At 41.0% G+C, this 19,714-nt stretch overlaps 1 protein-coding gene across 2 annotated transcripts in view; it reads left to right on the top strand.

The window, feature by feature from the left end:
- The first annotated feature begins 17,745 nt into the window (after positions 1 to 17,745).
- LOC124045674 (fibulin-2-like) overlaps positions 17,746 to 19,714 on the top strand; it is a 51,910-nt gene continuing 49,941 nt past the window's right edge. Inside the window, exon 1 of one of the 2 annotated variants that reach the window (XM_046365171.1) lies at positions 17,746 to 17,923. The gene's annotated coding sequence lies outside the window, so the exon portion shown is untranslated. The remainder of the gene's footprint in view (positions 17,924 to 19,714) is intronic. The other variant, XM_046365170.1, reaches the window with a different exon arrangement.

Genomic DNA, 19,714 nt, shown 5'->3' with positions numbered 1-19,714 from the left:
ACATCCTCAGCCAGTATGATGCTGGTGAGTCTGGAGGAATGTGTGGAGCAGGCCTGGAGAACAGCTCTCTGGGAATACTGTCTGCTGAGGTCAGCCTCTACAGCCTCGATGCTGGCCACCTCTGGTCTGGTGGAAGACCCGGAGGTACGAAAGGTACTGTATTCAGACACTCTGGGGACAAAATAAGTTTATAGATAAATACTTATATTTATTCAAAACAAACGCATTTTGCGTCATCTGTTTGCTTTCTGTCCTCTTCAGCAAAACCTGGTGAGCATAAATCGGTCTAATAAATCAGATTTTGCCCAAGGACATGTTGGAAGCTGTTATCTAATGACAGGAAAGAATATCATTGATTAGGCACAGATTCTAAAATGAAAGGCATAAAGTTGATTATTTATAAACTTGTACCATCAGCTCTTGTACCGTCAGCTTTAAGTTACTCAAATTTTACACAAATAAACATTAGACATGGAAAAAAGTATAGAATTGAAAGAAAATGAGCTTTAACCCGCAAAATGTCCTCTGCACCACATAGGCAAAATGTGTAGAATTGCAGGAAATAAGCTTTAAACCTGCAAACTTCTCTCACCAAACAAGTGGGTACAGTGCTTGTGCCCATAAAAATAGAAGTGGTGTTCTCCAATGTAGGAAGGGGGGCCTGAGTGAAAAGGTTTGGGAACCCCTGCTCTAGCGGATACCGGACAGGTTATAGCGTTAATAGAGAACTTCCCTTTCCATGAAACAAAATCTTTCTGATTTCAGATTTACATGACTATACGCCACAGTGTAACAGTTCATGTTGCAATGCGTCCCACACGACCTATGAGTAAGATATGAAAGACGATACCTGCGTGGACCAAGCAATACAGCTGTCTGTTTCCTAGCGATAATCTTTTCTTTTTTTTACAGATATTCACTTACCATCAGTAACAGCCTTCAGTTTCTTCCAATGTGAAGTTTATTCTGGTGCTTCGGACAAGTGGTAATAACACTTTGGGGATATTCAACTTTGACGAGGCACTTGTGGTGTGATATTAACAAAAACACTGATAGCGTATTCAGCGCAAAAATCGCGATTTCCGACAGCCAGATAGATTGCTATTACTGCTATTATCAATATTAAAAAAAATACAAAATAAAATATGTTAGAGGTTATAGCCAACTAGCCTACAGTGCAATAATTGAACATTTATTCAATTACCCTAACGTTTCCGACACAGTGATCAACACCGGGTAACCGAATCGTTACAATGAACTAACATGACTACTGTAACCATTTCTTTCGTCAAACATTCGAACCATTGATAGTTACCTTAGTTTCAATTTCTGACAATAACGGAGAGCGGCAGCCACATAACTTTGATACTTTCGCCGGTTCCTACAAGTGTACGCCTTCAATTCAAATATCCTTCAAATCTCTTGGATAGAATATACAGCAGACCTTATCCTACTATCTAGGTTTTGGTTAAAAAGTAATTTCAACAAAAATGATATAGAAATACCCGCCATTACAAATAATTAGAACTGCAGTAAAGTAAAGTAGTGGATGTGATGCGAGGATGACGCTTTGTTAAAGATGCAGTAGTGCTCAGCTTTTAGCCCACCAGCAACATGCAGCGACCTACAGTATGTATCATTACCACCACAACTGACACATCATATATTTTGTCATTTCCTACTCCCTATATATAGCCATGTTATTTTCACTCGTTCTTTTCATTCGTTATTCACTGTGTATTTATTCCTCGTGTCTCAATTGTTTTAGTACATGTTTTATTATTTGCCTTATCTTTAACTCAGCATTGTTGGAAATGGACCTGTAAGTAAGCATTGTCCTGTTAGTCTACACCTGTAAACCAGGAAGCCAGTGTCAAATAAAATTGGATTTGACTATACAGCTGAGCCACCTATTGAGGGAGAGCTCAATCAGTTTGATCATCAGGTGAATTATGGATGTGTGTTATAACAACAGGGCTATTATGTACAGGTGTGACTGGGATGGGTTACCATATCCCTAGTGAAGCCAATCTCAAGATATTCAACTACTGGTAGTCTGATACATAGAGTTCTACTGATACAAGCAATTATAGTGTGGTTTCAAAACACAGATTGTACTCATGTCTGTTTCTCTTTGACCCCAGACTTCTGAGGATCAGCGTACAGCATTAGTTAGTGAGTAGTGAATCATTCATTGTGAATGTTGTTCATGAGGTCCGCAGGTCTAAACGACTTTCAGTAACCCAATTCTTCCTCTAACTACCAGCCTCTCTGCCTCTATTTCTCACCAGTCACCACCAGCAGAGTTAAGTACATGCATGTCCTATGGATCACCCATTTATATTAATTAGTGCCAATCTAAAACATGGCGTTAGTTGACACTGAAATGAGAACATAATATAGCTGGCCCCAACCACTTACGACTAGACAAGTTAAGTAAATTAGCTGGGAGCAAGAGAGGACGGCTCATAATAATAATAATACCTAAGACGAACTGTTTCGGCTGGGAAGCATGCAGAGGCCTTTAAGAGGTCTGTGTTTGATCTTCTTGAAGTATTTGCTCCAGTGGTGGCTGGTGGCACCTTAATTGGGGTGGCAGGGTAGCCTACTGGTTAGAGCGTTGGACTAGTAACCGGTAAAAGGTTGCAAGTTCAAATCCCTGAGCTGACGAGGTACAAATCTGTTGTTCTACCCCTGAACAGGCAGTTAGCCCACTGTTCCTAGGCTGCAATTGAAAATAAGAATTTGTTCTTAACTAACTTGCCTAGTTAAATAAAGGTATGTTTAAAAAACAAGGACTAAAATAACACTTTTCAAGTAACCCAAAATGGACCGAATAAAGAGAGGGGTGGGCTCAAGGAAGGTGTTTGCGGAGGGTTTGGATACGAACCCGGTTTAGGATAAGGGGCAGATTGGGTTCAGAATACAAACCTGATTTAAGGTGGCCTGCTGGGGTGGCACAGAGTGGGCATGTGGATTGGTAGGGGAGAAGAAGGTCTGACAGGTAGGGGCCAGCTTTGTAGGTCAGAAGGAGGATCTTGTAATCAATGCGTTGGAAGACAGGTAGCCAGTGGAGTTCACGGAGGACAGGGGTGATGTGTGGGTGAGGAGTCGGACTGCAGAGTTTTGATCCATTTGGAGCTTGAGTTGATGACGGAGAGGATGGGAGAGGGAAGGCAGGACGGGAGAGGGAAGAGAATGGACTAGAGACCGTTCCAGCCATTACTATGAGCCCATACTCCACAATTAAGGTGCCACCAGCCACCACTGGAGCAAATACTTCAGGAAGATCAAACACAGACCTCATGAAGGCGTCCGCATGCTTCCCAGCCGAAACAGTTCAGAAGAGTTTGTGCATATATCACGATGACATTTTGTGACGTTTTTTGTTCGTTTTGGACTTCGGTAAGGTTTTTGTTGGCTGTTCGGGCACTAAACATTTGTAAAATAGCTTAAAGTCTGGGTAGGATGGGTGGGAGGTAACACTATAGGTATGTCTGCAAGAATACAAGGAGAGTGTAGTCTTTTGACCTTTTATTGAAACAGGTTTGTTGGTCTTTTGTAGGCTTCAAATGATGAGAAATGTCACCGCTGATGAATGATGTTTTGTCTAGGAACAAACAGAGGAAACAATCACTTAACATCAAGGTATAAAGGTTAAACTAGCACTATTAAGTCAGGAGGTAAAGAGAAACAATAGAAAAGGATAACTTTGACTTGGCTGCCACACTGCATTCATACGTTAATCATTGTCAATGAACGCAGCTCTGCGGTTACCTGTTGGTTTGCCACATCAGCCTGCCTCTCTCGCACCGGACACTTCCAGTCTCCAGCAACATGGGCACCCCTACAGTTGACACACACAACTTTTCCCACCGAAACTACACAATCCTCTGTCCCATGCCCTACTGCACACTTTCTACATCTTGGAATCTCCCTCCAAACACACTTCTGTGACATGACCATAAACGTGGCACCAAAAACACAGCAGTAGATTCGGCACAAAAGCTCTAACAGAATAACTGATATATCCTAACATGACTTTGTTGGGTAAAGACTGATACAGCACTTAAAAGGACAGACTGTGACACCTCTGTTTCACCACACTCCCCACCTGGCCTGTGTCACACCAAACGATGGGAGTCACAAACACCAGGAATCATTCATTTCAATTGCTCGACCTTCACACTTAACGCAACCTGAGAAATCACTCCTCTCAATGGTGCCTTATTCCTAAGAGGAAGGTAAGAAACAGATCTTGACCGAGTTGCGTGGCATGGAAACAAACATCACAAGTCCACTTCAGGTTACCTTCGGGTTACCTTCCATGTCCATCGATGCAAGGCTCGTGCTTTGAGCTCCTCGCAACACCTTCCACCTCACTTAAATCTCCCTCATTCACTTCCATTTCACCTCCAGAGCTCGGTCTGGTGGACATCTCACTCTGTTTGTACTTGATCCCAGTCTTCTTCGACACACCATCTCCACTTTTAATCGCAATCTTCATCAAATTAAGATTACCTTTCTTCTTCAATTCTCTTCTTCCATTCCATTCCATTCCTCCTCCGAAATCAATCTTTCCTTGTTACTGTCCCAATATTCCTCTTCTTCCAGATTTGCTAGCGGCCCTGTGGCATGCCGACTTAACTCCATCTCCCTAGTCAGTCAGCTGACCGTCCATCAATTCCGGGACAGGGTTCCGGTCTGGAAGCATGCTTTTGACTGCACCTACAGTATTGACCCTTGGCACTCACATCTGTAACCATTAAGTGCTTTGAAAGGCTGGTCATGGCTCACATCAATACCATCATCTAAGAAACCCTAGACCCACTCCAATTTGCATACCGCCCCAACAGATCCACAGATGATGCAATCTCTATTGCACTCCACACTGCCCTTTGCCACCTGGACAAAAGGAACACCTATGTGAGAATGCTATTCATTGACTACAGCATTCAACACGACAGTGCCCTCAAAGCTAATCAATAAGCTAAGGACCCGGGGACTCAACACCTCCCTCTGCAACTGGATCTTGGACTTCCTGACGGGCCGCCCCCCCAGGTGGTAAGGGTAGGTAACAACACATCCGCCACGCTAATCCTCAACACGGGGGCCCCTTAGGGGTGCGTGCTCAGCCCCCTCCTGTATTCCCTCTTCACTCATGACTGCACGGCCAGGCACGACTCCAAACCATCATTAAATTTGCAGATGACACAACAGTGGTAGGCCTGATCACCGATATCAACGAGACAGCCTATAGGGACAGCCTATAGGGAGGAGGTCAGATACCTGGCCTTGTGGTGCCAGGACAACAACCTCTCTCTCAACGTGATCAAGACAAAGGAGATGATTGAGGACTACAGGAAAAAGAGGACCGAGCACGCCCCCATTCTCATCGACGGGGCTGCAGTGGAGCAGGGTGAGAGCTTCAAGTTCCTTGGTGTCCACATCACCAACAAACTAACATGGTCCAAGCACACCTTGACAGTCGTGAAGAGAGCACGACAAAACCTATTCCCCCTCAGGAGAATGAAAAGATTTGGCATGGGTCCTCAGATCCTCAAAAGGTTCTACAGATGCACCATCGAAGGAAACCTGACTGGCTACATCACTGCCTGGTATGGCAACTGCTCGGCCTCCGATTGCAAGGCACTACAGAGGGTAATGCGAATGGCCCAGTACATCACTGGGGACAAGATTCCTGACATCCAGGACCTCTAGACCTGGCGGTGTCAGAGGAAGGTCCTGCAAATTGTCAAAGACTCCAGCCACCCTAGTCAAAGACTGTTCTCTCTGCTACCACACGGCAAGCGGTACCGGAGGGCCAAGTCTAGATCCCAGAGGCTGCTAAACAGCTTCTACACCCAAGCCATAAGACTCCTGAACATCTAGTCAAATGGCTACCCAGACTATTCACATTGCCCCCCCCTCCTCCCCTCTCCACACACTCCCCTCTCCACACCACTGCCACTCTCTGTTGTCGTCTATGCATAATTACTTTAATGAACTCTACCTTCTGTAGCTCAGTTGGTAGAGCATGGCGCTTGTAACGCCAGGGTAGTGGGTTCGATCCCCGGGACCACCCATACGTAGAATGTATGCACACATGACTGTAAGTCGCTTTGGATAAAAGCGTCTGCTAAATGGCATTTTTTTTTTTTTTTTTTTAAGTACATACTACCTCAACTAACCGGTGGCCCTGCACGTTGACTCTGTATCGGCACCCCCCTGTATGTATAGTTATTTTTTTAGTGCTCCTCATTAATTACGTGTTACTTTTATCTCTTATTCTTATCCGTATTTTTTAAAACTGCACTGTCGGTTAGAGTCTGGAAAATAAGCATTTCACTGTAAGGTCTACTACACCTGTTGTATTCAGCATTTCACTGCCTGTTGTATCCGGCCAAGAAAGATAATTCCCATTGATGGCCCCATAGGGAAGTCAAATTTGATCTTCTTAGATCCTCTACTAAGAGAATGTGTCCACACTCTTAATAATGCAACATGACAAGGCGATCTGATAAACACAGTACAAAAATGTCCTTTTGCACAGTCCTTGAACTATCTGAATGAACTTTTGGCTCTGCATGGTCATTATTATAGGATAAAGGTAATGCAAAAAGTCATTATTTTCCTTTCATTAATAGGCAAAGGTGAAGCAAATGTTTCAAGTCAAAGTACCTTGTGTACCATTGGATGCTGCTGAGGGGTATAATAATGGAATTAAACACAATTAAAATAGCTGTCAGTGACATCTAGGGGTGGAAACGTGTGCACTGCATGCAGTTGGACACCACCTGGTGAGATACATGGCAAGGTTAGGGATAGTTGCTTACACATCAGTGGAGGCTGCGGAGGGGAGGACGGCTCATAATAATGGCTTGATCCTTTATTTAACTAGGCAAGTCAGTCAAGAACAAATTCTTATTTACAATGACAGCCTACCCCGACCAAACCCTTACCCAGACAAAAGGGGGATTCCTAGTCAGTTGTACAACTGAAATGTTCTTCCACATGGCCCTCTGAATCAGAGAGGTGCATGGGGCTGCCATAATCAACATCCACATTGGCACCCAGGGAACAGAACCAGGGTCTGTAGTGATGTCTCTAGCACCAAGATGCAGTGCCTTAGAACACTGCATCACTCAGGAGCACAGGAATGATGTGTTTCCATGTGGTTGATGCCATTCCATTAACTCCATTCCAGCCATTATTATGAGCCGTCCTCCCCTCAGCAGCCTCCACTGTTGTGTAGACTATTATCACTAACCTTGCCATGTATTTACCAGCTGCTGTATTCAACTACATGCAGTGCAACCCTTACCACCCCTAGATGTCACTGACAGCTATTTTAATTGTGTTTTTCAGAGCCTCCAAATGTGCAGGAATGGGTCATTCAGCACTCTCTGGGAGTAACATTTTTATGTTGATATACTATCTAGAGATACACCATTATATTATAAACTATTTTGTCTGAAGTTGGGTGCTTTGAAACATTGTTGTTCTTCTATTCCATTCAATTCAATTATATTCTATTCAATTATATTCTATATGTCTAATAGATAGTTCATTTCCACAGCCCCTAAAGGAGAAAATACTAATTCTCAGGAGAAAAACAGACTCACTAATCATGGGGAACATTCATCTGTATGGCAGCAGTAATTATGTGTTTGTTTACTTATTTATATTTTACTAGAGGGTTGCAATTAAGGGATCTCATTTTTTATGCAGGAGGAGAGGCAAGAGATTAGCAATTCTAGGGATAAAAAATGTATTTGTCACATGCTTCGTAAACAACAGGTGTAGACTAACAGTGAATTGCTTACTTATTGACCCTTCCCAACAATGCAGAGAGAAAGAAAGAGAAATAATAGAAACAATACTAACGATACTAAACGATAAGCAGTGGTGGATAATGCAATGCGGTACGGTCCAAAACAGAGACATGATCACAGTGTCTAATTGCCACCTGTGCCAAAGAGGGAGACAAGAATTTGCAGTCAAGCAGTGAGAGCTATATTCAAGTCAGAGTTATTTTACAAGAAAGGTCCATCATATATGCACACCTCTCCAAGGAATATCAGTCACATGACAAGACACTGGAAGAGATGATGGTACAATTCAAATGAGGGGACTGTATCTTATCACATCAATTAATCCTTGAGTACGACAGTTTAGTTTAGTAAAATGACATCATGTTAGACACTGTCTGACAATGAGCCAGATGTTACCTCAATACACCAAGATGAGACCACTGTTCTTGTCTTTAACCTTAATCACAAGGTCACACTACTACATGTGTTCATTGTATGTGAACTCATTTGTTGGCATTGCAGCTTATGACTTCATGAGTTAACGCTCATGGACTGATACCAGATTTTTATCATACAGTCTGAATTCATCTCTCTATGTCTCCTCTGATTCCACAGTGTATCCTCTTTCTCTTTCATCCTGTAACCACAACGTTCAACCCAGATTGTGTGCTGGTTTCTTGGACACTGACAGATGCACAGCGTGATTAACAGCAACAGTTGACTTGATGTGTTTTACATAATGCCGTGCCGTGCCAGAGATGACATATTGCATTAGTCAGAGAACATTAACAATGAGATCACATCGCAGACTGCTGGCATCGTTGCGTTCCAGTCAAAATGGTTGGTGAGATTGCAATCCTCCAGTCCAATACATGCTTAAAGGGGCCATCTGCAGTTTGGACTTAATCAAAGTGTAACCCCGCCACTGATTTGGTAAACAGCTGAGGCATGGGGCTGGAGAAATCTAACCACTCTCAAACTCATAGAGCTATGGATATAAGGACTGACTAAGATATAACATTTTTAGTTTTAACTATGTTTTGAGACTATACAGTGTTTACTGTAAACAATTTACAACACAGTTGTGGTACTGTATCCTTGGGCACATTACTTTGATCATGACCAGACTTTATTGCTTCTAAATATTTGTATATTCTGACTGAAAAGGGAAAACATATTGGTGTTGGAATGGGTTTGAATGGTCTCTAGACAGCATGGCAAGATTTGATAGAGGTATGGTGACACCTTAGAAGATGGTGAAATGTCTCTTACTTGTTTGACTTAGCATCTTTGTGAAGATGTAATTCCGGGGGGTGTGTGTGGGCAGTGTTGGTGCAGAGGTCTGGTACAGTGTGATGTAACGTCTTAGCAACAGGAAAACAATATCTAAAAGTCATGCAGTGTATCTGTAAGCAATTCCTCAGCGGGACTGCCCCTCACGTCTAGACAACAATAGAGCTGAGCACCAGACTGACCTCATGAAAAAACTCATAGGGCCTGTGATGTGGGGCTGGTTCTTTGCCTTGGAGAGATTGGCCTGTGATCTCCTCAGTCCCGTTCTGCTTGGCAGTGTTTGCAACCAAGCTGCCATGAACAAGATCCAAGGACAAAAAAAGGGTGAGGTCTCAAATGGCAGGAGAAAAAAACACTAAAACCTTTTTAGCAATGAGTTTCCTGTGTTTTTGATCATGTTTTCGTAAGGGGAATTGGGGGAATAACTTCAACAAATGGCATGGTTCCTAGTTTCTGAAAATATATGTAGGCTGGTTTTAAACTGTAAGAGGTTGTCTGTCACAGAGGCAAATGTGGATTTGATTGGGAGCACTGTGATTGAAATAATATATTTTGGACAAATATTTGGATTTGTTTAAATTACATGCACCGCAGAAATCAAATGTTCTCTAATACAGCCTCAAACTACAGGCCACCCACCCCCATACTGGACCTTCTGATACTGTAACTACATGATTATTCTGGCATTTGTAGCTGGAGTGCCTATAGGACTGTGTCAGTCCATGAGAGAAAATATCAACCGGGCACTGTGGAGAGTGTTAGTCTAGGGAGGGCAGGTGTCCTAGCTTTGGGATAGTAATGGAAAAGGTGCCCGTTTGAATCCCTGAGCTTACATGTGAACACTCTGTTGTTCTGCACTTGAGCAAAGCAGTTCAAACCCCTGGGTGCCCAATATGGCAGCCACCTGCACCTCTCCTCTTCAGAGGGGTTGGGTTATAAGCGAGAGTCAAATTTTGGTTGGATCTTGTGTGCAATTGGTGATTAAAAGAAATGCGTCTCCCATCACAACAGCTGCCTTGCACTTCTTGTAACAGGTAGTCTATATTTTGGAGAAGTATTTTGATTTGTTTCAATTACATGCACCGCAGAAATCAAATGTTTTCTAATACAGCCTCAAACCAAAGGCCACCCACCTTCTTGGTGTTAACAGGTAGTTGTCATTGGTTACCATGCTTTGTTTACTTTCAGAAGGAGCTCCCAGGTTATGAGAAGTCGGAATAAACTGGAGGGCTTTAGATTGGTCGCAAAAACGAATAGTTTTATGTAGTCTCGTTTTGGTGTCATCTCACTGTGAGGCACAATAAAGAGTGTGCTGTAGGTTGACCTCATTAAAGGTGTTAAAATGCTGTGAAATCAGGTGTTGCCTCAGGGAGACATTATATGTGTTCCAAGAAAAGCTAAACAAGGTAAAGAGGTGGGACTACAGTAGCATAGGTGATCACCAATAAACCAATGGCAATGGTCAATGAAGAGGTTCTGATATTCCTTCATTTCTTTAGCTTTATTTGTGGAATTTCTTTGTATTGTTAGGTATTACTACACTGTTGGAGCTAGAAACACAAACATTTTGCTACACCTGCGATAACATCTGAAAAATAAGTTTAAAAAATAAGTAAATAAATACGAGAATAATTACATTTGATTTGAGATATGCCATAGATTTGAGCCAATAAAAGATGATTTCACATCCATCAAAATGCTGATTGTGACAACAAAGAGTTGACTGTCACATATACGTTCAAACCAATCTTGATTGTCACATATACGTTCAAACCAATCTTGATTGTCACATATATGTTCAAACCAATCTTGATTGTCACATATACGTTCAAACCAATCTTGATTGTCACATATACGTTCAAACCAATCTTGATTGTCACATATACGTTCAAACCAATCTTGATTGTCACATATACGTTCAAACCAATCTTGATTGTCACATATACGTTCAAACCAATCTTGATTGTCACATATACGTTCAAACCAATCTTGATTGTCACATATACGTTCAAACCAATCTTGATTGTCACATATACGTTCAAACCAATCTTGATTGTCACATATACGTTCAAACCAATCTTGATTGTCACATATACGTTCAAACCAATCTTGATTGTCACATATACGTTCAAACCAATCTTGATTGTCACATATACGTTCAAACCAATCTTGATTGTCACATATACGTTCAAACCAATCTTGATTGTCACATATACGTTCAAACCAATCTTGATTGTCACATATACGTTCAAACCAATCTTGATTGTCACATATACGTTCAAACCAATCTTGATTGTCACATATACGTTCAAACCAATCTTGATTGTCACATATACGTTCAAACCAATCTTGATTGTCACATATACGTTCAAACCAATCTTGATTGTCACATATACGTTCAAACCAATCTTGATTGTCACATATGTTCAAACCAATCTTGATTGTCACATATACGTTCAAACCAATCTTGATTGTCACATATACGTTCAAACCAATCTTGATTGTCACATATACGTTCAAACCAATCTTGATTGTCACATATACGTTCAAACCAATCTTGATTGTCACATATACGTTCAAACCAATCTTGATTGTCACATATACGTTCAAACCAATCTTGATTGTCACATATACGTTCAAACCAATCTTGATTGTCACATATACGTTCAAACCAATCTTGATTGTCACATATACGTTCAAACCAATCTTGATTGTCACATATACGTTCAAACCAATCTTGATTGTCACATATACGTTCAAACCAATCTTGATTGTCACATATACGTTCAAACCAATCTTGATTGTCACATATACGTTCAAACCAAATACTGCAAGGCTCAAAACTGTGAACACGCTGTTGTAATGTGGAGCTGTATTCTCTGGGACAGAAAGGTGGATTTAGAGAGCTACATTCAAGGTGTATAAATAGATTTAGAGAGCTGCATTCAAGGTGTATAAATAGATTTAGAGAGCTACATTCAAGGTGTATAAATAGATTTAGAGAGCTGCATTCAAGGTGTATAAATAGATTTAGAGAGCTACATTCAAGGTGTATAAATAGATTTAGAGAGCTACATTAAAGGTGTATAAATAGATTTAGAGAGCTGCATTCAAGGTGTATAAATAGATTTAGAGAGCTGCATTCAAGGTGTATAAATAGATTTAGAGAGCTACATTCAAGGTGTATAAATAGATTTAGAGAGCTGCATTCAAGGTGTATAAATAGATTTAGAGAGCTACATTCAAGGTGTATAAATAGATTTAGAGAGCTGCATTCAAGGTGTTAAAACCCTTTACATGTACTTAGTTCCGTGCTTTGAATTCCCTTGCTATTTCCATGGTGCAGGCATTAAGTGGAAATAGCTGAAAAGCGTTTCTATTTTGCAGCTCCTGGCACTCGTAATCATAGACAATAGCGGATAATCTCACTAAAATATTTCCATGTGTTCCCGGTGTGATATATTCTGACTTTTGTTTATTTAACAAATGTAAAAACCCAGGAGATGCATTTCTTCATCTCCATCGATATAGGAGTTCACATAGGCATATCAGTGGTAAACACTGGAAAACTATTGTGGTTCATATTATATGCGGTGTAGAATACAGGCCTGTGTCTTTATCTTGCCCTCTATCTGTTTTCATTCTGTTCATCCCATTCAGTAAAATATATTCATTGTTACTATTAAGACTGGATGAAATATCACCCTTTATATTTCTGTCACTTTCGACAGAAATAAATTGACTAATATGGGCAAAGTTAAAAGATTTAACATTTTGTAAAACTGTAACATCCTGTAAATTATATTCACTCTTAATTTCCCTTTGTGTAGCCCTCTGCAGTGCCACATTACGCTGTCTTTACTGGGCTGCTTTGAAGACTTCCTCCCCTCACTTCATCATTGACCTACAGTACTGCTCTCTCTCTGAAAGGCAAGGGGGCTCGCTGTTAGAACAGAATGAGGGACATTTTATTGACCAATAGCCTACAGCTGTGTGTGGCAATGTGCCACACCTGAATGGGACTGTAAAGTTACCCTCTGGTATTAGGATTTTTATGTACCTATCTCATTTACTTATGTTAATATTCATGATTTGTACTGTTTCGTGGGTATTTTTCAAAAATAGCACAGTGGAAACAATGTGTATGCATGAGTCAGATTCTGCACACTCAATAGGGCCTAGTGACGTTAGACATGCAATCAGGTGATAATAGACAACACTAAAAGGATGAGGCAATAGACATCTTACAACCCAACAGTATATGTGACTATTGTGGACTTGCAGCTGAGGATCCCCTCTCCACCTGTTCAAACAGAGATGAGAGGTCAGCACATTGTGTCTCGCAACGGGCAGATAACATTAACACCTGCTGCACTCAGGGGGCCCCTAGCAGACAATGATGTCACAGTCAATGATGTCTACTTCAATTAAAATAATGTAAATATACAGATACTACACAACACAGCTCAGTTCTTCCCTGGTGAGAATGACCTAATTCGGGTCAGAAGAAAGTTGTTATAAACAGGTGATAAACCCCTCCCAAAGTTATTTGAGAAAATGTGTAATGGTGGAAAGTGCTGGAGAGTTTCCGGAGGGATCCCTGAGTAAACTGGCCCAATTAGGTGGATTATTAAGAGGCAGGGACTGAAGGCGGTAGGGTGGGTGAATTAGTATTGGCAGAAGTCACCATTCAGACATGCATGACTGGGTAATAACAACAGAGCGGGATGCAATTACCTTTCCCAAATCAGCCCTGTGTCAGATCAGGTTACCCTGCACTGAGAGGCTTTACTGCAGCCAGGTCGCCCACTGGGAGCCTCAGACGAGCATTCAAAGGTCAACTACAGTGGAGCAGCCTGCCTCTCTTGCCAAGGCTTGTTACATGATGACGTCTTTCATAAGTCACATGTGCCAAAGGTCGCAAACTTGCTTAGATAAATCTGAATTATGATGATGTCAAGGTTATTTTGAGAATTTGGTTAAACGTCTGGAATCTTCAGTCATTTTGGTAATTAACAGGTAATCAATCTATGGTAACTTTAGTTATTTATATTCAAGTAACTTTAAAAAATGTGATATATATAGTATATAGTATACATTTTGTATATCTGTGTCCATTTTGTCCATGAGTTTCTGCTGGATATAGCATATGGTTCAAGAGAAAATAGCCTAATTCATGAAAAAAGCATCTAATCAACAGTGGTATTATTTTCAATTAAGTCTTCCAACTTTTGACTTTTTTTCACAGCTGCCAACAGTTTGGCACCAAAACATTTACAACAAAGACATTTGGCCTTTTCTTGTTTAGAGAAAAGTCTCTCCTTTGTCCTCTCTTCTCCGTCCTTCTCTATATCCTCCATTTAGCAAGGAAGCACAAGTGTATCCTACCTCGGAAGAGTTTTGATATCTGACACACCCCTTTGAATCAGCTGTTGTATTGTGGGAGGAGAAAAGCATGCACATGTTTAAAAACTATATGCTACTTATCCTTTTATCTATAAAATGTCTTGCACAACTATCTAAATTCGTTTTTATAACTTTACACATTTATTTAGCGATCCACCTCTGAAAACGTAATCTGACCGATGAAGCGCGAGCGGAGAAGGAGTTTCTCATAAAATCGCATTTCCGTCCACGTTCACTCCTCGCATTAATAATCATGATGAAAAGACAACATGATCAACCATGAAGTCTTTAGGGGGTTAGGCTACATATTGCTTGAAGTCTGTTCGCACTACAAAAGTTCAGTTAGACTTCATTACACAAATAGTAGGTGGTCTTGTGTTATACAATCTGTATTGAATGTACCATGGCTCCAGAGCAAAAGCAGACTTAAACTCAATTTCCTCCCCTGGTGTGCCTTTTCATTTGTGTCATTATGCAGCTAAACAGTTCCTACTTCTCAAATCCCTCCCGTTGTGTCTCAAATCACAACGGACTCTGTTCTCCATACAGTAGTGCACTGCTTTTGACCACAGCCACATTTGGGGCCCTGGTCAAAAGTAGTGCACTATTTAGGAAGTAGCAGGGTAGTTGAGAGGCATTTGGTGTTGGTTTTAATTGCGGCTAGGGGTCTGGAGCAAGGAGTAGAGTGACACCGTGCAGGCTCCCCCAGCATTAGTGAGCTGAGCTCCACAGCCAGTTAGCTCATGGGCTCAGGTCATTAAAACACCAGAGACGGCATGGCTGCCAGGCACACCCCAGGCTGAGATCACAGTCCAGCTCTGAGCTCTGGACCAGAAGAAAATCTGTGTTTGTTCCCTGGGCGGTCACGACAATGGTATGTAGTCAGTCACAATACAACTGGACACAATGTGGGTGGATGGACTTAACCTGTACTGGACAACATCAGTGGGTGCTGGAAAGATAGACTATGGGGCAAATGTTTCACCCAATTACAGGATAGCACTGAACAACACTTTGGGTCATGGATTACACTTGTACGAATTTGTTTATAACACAGTTTGTTAAACCAGTGAAGACTGACAGGTGATTTCTCAAAATGATAAAGCTTGCCATCTTCATTGTGTCTCTATACAAGGGCAATCTGCTCAGATTTTCTGTACAATACTAGCACTATACTATACTTTGTACTATACTAGTACTATACTAGCACTATACTCGTGGCAGGTAGCCTAGCGATTAGAGCGTTGGAACAGTAACCGAAAGGTTGCTTGTTTTAATCCCCAAGCCGGCAAGGTGGAACAATCTGCCATTCTGCCCTTGAGCAAGGCAGTTAACCTCCACAACAACTGCTACCCGAGCGCCGATAACGTCGATTAAGGCAGCACCTCTCTGATTCAGAGGGGTCGGGTTAAATGAAGAAGACACTTGAGTTGTGCAACTGACTAGGTACATCGTTTCCCTTTCCCTACTACATCAGATCAATAGTTCAGAAGAAGCTATATGATCTCCATATTGTTTTCCCTTTTCAACAATGTGCACACAAAAACAAATGCTGGAACCATTGACTCATCCATGTCATTGATTTATAGTGGGGGTGTCCCTAAAATAAAGCCACCAATGGCACCATAAATCCCCTTGTGTTTGTCAGATCAATCTATCCATTCACTAAGGGGACTTTTGTCTCTAGGATCATTCTCACTGATGGCCCCCATGACCCCTAAATAAGATAAAACAGACTGGCTCGAGGTGTGTGTCAGACAGTGATGGAGTTGGTGGTTGCTGACCTCTCCTTGAGGGTTATTTCAATCAATAAATCAATCAATAAAATGTATTTATTTATAATGTCCTTTTTACATCTGCAGATGTCACAAAGTGCTGTACAGAAATCCAGCCTAAAACCCCAAACAGCAAGCAATGCAGATGTAGAAGCATGGTGGCTAGGAAAACCTTTCAGAGGTTAGTCAACATCACAGGGGTTTCCTTTTCGATTAGTATGATATGTTCCCAATTTGAATTCCAATTTGTTTAGACTAACGTTAGCCAGGTGACTAGATCGCTAATGCTACTGTTAGCTAGGTGGCTAACGTTAGCTAGGCTAGTGGTTAAGGTTAGAGGTTAAGGTTAGTGTTAAGGTTAGGAGTTAGGTTAAAGGGTTAAAGTTAGGTTAAGGAAAGGGTTTGGTAACAAAGTAGCTAAATAGTAGTAAGTAGTTGCAAAGTTGCTAAATAGCTCAAATGCTAAAGTTGTCCATGATGATATTTGAACGCGCAACCTTTGGGCTGCTAGACGTTCACGTTATGCACCTACCCATCCAACCTGACCAACCACCCTACTTTAGTTTTTGCCTTAAAGGGAAACTTGTGGATTTTTGTGGATACTATGGTATCTACTAGCGTGCAGCAATTACACTAACGCTAGTTAGCAACTTCCTTCAAACTGCACACAGATAGATAAAAATGGTCTCCACAATTTCATCTCACTTTGGGGAAGTAGATTAAGGGCTTTTTTGCCAAAATCCAAAAGTATCCCTTTAAGTATTATTCTGTATTTTATGTAACTATACCAAGTCTAATATGTATACTATTTTGAGTGTCCTGGATTTATGTTCATGATTAGGTCTAGTCTATGAGACCAGGCTGTCCTCTCAGGTAGACAGAGATTGGGCTAAATCTAATCAACGCGTCAGTCATGTGTCTGCCTTTTAGCGGGAGAGCAGTTTACCCACTCCATTGAATTACAGTACCTGATTGTCTTTAAACAGATACACACAGACGGCTTTCTTAATCTCTGGGCCTAAAACATGAAACACCGCATGGATCATGTGATATTTTCTTATTGAGTGAGAAGATTTGCAGGAGATTTTGATTATTGTGTGTGACTTGTAGCCATTTTAGCCTGTCCTTTGTCCTTTTCAAGGTGATCGAATGGGCAAAATATGGGCATAATAGGTCTTGAGCTGCACAATCTATTTTTGGTTGATTCAGCTGGAGTTATAAAATCTACACAAAAATGTCTCAATAATTCAAATGTAAATTGCGCCAGGGAAAAGGACTGCATTCAGCAGTAAACACAAGTGCAATGGCTAATATTGGAATGTGACAGCAAGCAGCCTATTTCGGTAAAGTAAAAGAGCAACGAGATGCAAGGAGTAGGGGATTGGAATTCGTTCAAGCGTGAATCAGTAGTGTAATAAAATAGAGGCGCGAAATTATTCCAGACTTCTAATTTTCCAAAGTATTAGGAGAGCAAAGAAAGTTTTTGATCCGCCCTTTCCTCTCTCCCTTCGCAGCGAGCGCTTGCACATCCCCCTTCTCATTAGAACGCGCACAGCTAACTTTGGGCACAACCGCTGGCCAGTAGATAATACAGGATAGTCTACCCGTCGCACAGTGACAGAACTGAGACGCAAGGTAAATATAAACTTTTCAATCACTGCCTTTGTACACATCATTGTGAAAATGCGTTTATGTGCTAACCTTATATAAGAGACTGCTTGAGATTCTTTCCATGATGTAAAACATGTATGAAGTATGGTGTTTTCCTAAACTTCTACCCATCAGTTGTGTGCATGGCTTGGTATGGCAGCATGTCACTGACTTGAACAGATTTGTCAGGCTATATTTTCGTTCCTTTCTCCAAATAACTAAGATATCAGCATTTTAATAATCTATTAAATTATGCCTATTTCACACTTCTTTGTTAAAACACAGAGAAAATGGGTTTAAATCATATTTCCAATATAAAAATATGCAGTATTCTCTTCAATTATCCCTGAAGTTATCCCTAATGCTTATATCAATGTGTATGTAATGACAAAGTGTAAACAGTAATATTTGTTAAAAGTGATTTGGATTTATGTGAATTTGTGCACCTTATCACCCCTCAGGCTACTGACTTAATCGCATTCAAGACATTCTTATGCAAAGTATACCAGATAACTTCAGTCTATCTTTAAATCTTTACAACAGTCAGAAAATACAGTATTTCAAAACCTTAAGACTAACCACAAACAGTACTATTGAGAACTTTTCCTGATGTTCATTACCATGTTAAATGTTTTCTGTGTCCTGGCAAGAGCTGTGGTTGACAAAGGTGGAGAGTGGGATGAGCAAGCCAAGCCCGCAACCATTGTTTTCAGAAGCTTTGGACATTGTGTTAACAGATTGAAAAACGTACAATGTACTTTGTTTCATTGAAACAAATGAGTATTATCTATGTAAGCAATGATACAGTGGCCAGATGTTTCTTCCATTCACTTTAGCTTCCTAACACAGATTCTGATAATGGTTGTGCGTGACACATATTCACACAATCAGTTTTATTTTCCCAGACAGACTTTCCATTTCCTTTTTGAATCTCACTCTAAGATGTGGCAGACATAGGAACAATCATGCCAATTGTCTTCACATGCAATGTGCTGAATTCAACACAACTAAAACACCAAACCAGTGGATCACATGCCAGTCAAGACTGTGAGACCTGAAATGATTCCTTACCCGCTGCATGCAAAGCCATCATTGATTGTCTAAGTGGTGCATTAGTCTGTGCTGCAGTCCTTCTCATTCTGTGGTCTGGTATGATGAAGAGAGAAATGTAGCCCCAGATGTGAGAGAGGTAGCCAGAACCAATGTTTTACTTTCAATTGGATGTCTGATGGCTCTCAAAAGGTTTGAATTTGAAAAAAAACGTTGAATTTTGAAAAGGAGATTGTAATATTTCATTTAAAAAACCTCTGCACTTGGCTGTGACTGCTATAACCTGTTAACTGTGCGCTTGGTTGAGTTTGACACTGAGGGGCTGTGTTAGTGTATGATGATAGAATCCTCACTGAAGGGAAGGCCGTGCATGGTCCCTTATATAATCAGCAATGAAGGAGGAATTTGCTCCTAGATAATAGGATGCCTCAACACAGAGCAGCACACTTTGGCATACTTACAGTTCATAACACTATATAGGTTGATAAACTCAACATTCTTATTCAAATATATTTAAACATATTAATATAACATGTCAGGAGCATAGTATTTTAGAATATGTTGATATAGAAAACATTGACTGTATGCAGTTATGAGTTGCTTTGAGAGTTTAAAGACGTGTCAGTGCAGGTTTCTCCATACAACCAATGTACACACGAGCGTGGAGGGTGTCTATTGAGGAAAATATACCATGTCAACACGGGGTGATTTTTGCCCTCCCAAACT

This window comes from Oncorhynchus gorbuscha, linkage group LG10 (assembly GCF_021184085.1).
Source record: "Oncorhynchus gorbuscha isolate QuinsamMale2020 ecotype Even-year linkage group LG10, OgorEven_v1.0, whole genome shotgun sequence".
NCBI classification, from domain to species: Eukaryota; Metazoa; Chordata; class Actinopteri; order Salmoniformes; family Salmonidae; genus Oncorhynchus; species Oncorhynchus gorbuscha.
Note: the sequence above shows the minus strand (reverse complement) of the source record. Positions and strands in the feature narration are given on the sequence as shown.